The following is a 1,622-nucleotide window of genomic DNA, read 5'->3' as shown; positions in this document are numbered from 1 at the left end:
CGAGGTCAAAGAGGTTGTTTCTTGTTTTCTCGTCTAGAGTTTGATGGCTCCCTGTCTTACGTTTCAGCCTTTCATCCACTGGGAGTTTATTTTTGTGTATGGTGTGAGAAAGTGGTCCAGGTTCATTCTTCTGCATGTTGCTGTCCAGTTTTTCCAACACAATTTGCTAAAAATACTGTCTTTTTTCCCATTGGATATTCTTTCGTGCTTTGTCAAAGCATACCTTTGTGGGTCCAATTCTGAGTTCCCCATTCTGTTCTACTGATCTTTGTGTCTGTTTTTGTGCCAGTCGCATACTGTCTTGATGATTACAGCTTTGTAATAGAATTTGAAGTTCATAATTGTGATGCCTCCAGCTTTGGTTTTCTTTTTCAGGACTGCTTTGGTTATTCACGGTCTTTTCTGTTTCCGCACAAATATTAGGATTGTTGGTTCTAGCTCTGTGAAGATTGCTGGGGTTATATTCATAGGAATTGCATTGAACATGTAGGTTGCTTTGGGTAGTATCAACAGTTTAACAATACTTGTTCTTCCAATCCATGAGCATGGAATGTTTTTCCATTTTTTTGGTGTCTTCTTCAATTTCTTTCATAAGCTTTTGTATATATTTTCACCTCTTTGGTTAGGTTTATTTCTAGGTATTTTATGGGTTTTGGTGCAATTGTAAATGGAATCGATTTCTTGATTTCTCATTTTGCTGCTTCATTATTCGTGTATAGAAATGCAATGGATTTCTGTATATTGATTTGATCTCCTGTGAGTTTGCTGAATTCATGGATCAGTTCCTTTTATTTCTTTGTGTTATCTGACTGCTTAGGCTAGGACTTCCAACATTATGTTGAATAACAGTGGTGAAAGTGGACATCCTTATCCTGTTCCTGACGTTAGAGGGAAAGCTCTCAGTTTTTCCTCATTGAGGGTGATATTACCTGTGGGTCTTTCGTATATGGCCTGTATTGATCTTCTATTTTTGTTATTATGAGATTACCATTCACTTAGACATTAATGTAGGTGCCTAGGACTGATTTTTGTTTTCTGTCTTTTCTCCATTGTCTATGTACCAAACTAGTCACCAAGCACTGTCCTTAATGTCTGCTAAAATTTTCTTGATTTTGCTTTCTTTCCATATAGCCTTCTGGAAGCTATCAGGATTTCAGACCCTCATTATTTCTCATGTGAACTCCTTTCATGATTGAGCTTCAGCTTTCTGCTTTTACCACCTCCACATGCAGTCCATCTTTACTCCATCATTGTCATTGTTCTCAGATGTAACCCTCTCCTATCCATCTTCTCTTTAAATGGATCTGTTTGCTTGCCATTCAATGCCTTCAGTACAAGCCATTGTTCTGTGTGGCAGATTAAAGATGGTCATATATTTTTGGACACTCCTTCCACTGAGAAGGGGCTCCATATTACTCTGTGAAAAAGAGAATATGGATGGACTCTGTGACTATTTGGACTAAAATATAACTAAAATGCTGTTGCAGTTTCTGGGCTTAGGAGTTAGGAGACTAGCTGTGAGTACTTCATGTTTCTTGGACCACTCACTCTAGGGGTACTTTATCTTGTAACCCAGCCACTAGTACATGAGAAGTGCAAGCCATGTGGTGAGGCCAAGTGTT

Source organism: Crocuta crocuta, unplaced genomic scaffold, assembly GCF_008692635.1.
Source record: "Crocuta crocuta isolate KB4526 unplaced genomic scaffold, BGI_CrCroc_1.0 scaffold1078, whole genome shotgun sequence".
Classification (NCBI taxonomy): Eukaryota; Metazoa; Chordata; class Mammalia; order Carnivora; family Hyaenidae; genus Crocuta; species Crocuta crocuta.
Note: the sequence above shows the minus strand (reverse complement) of the source record.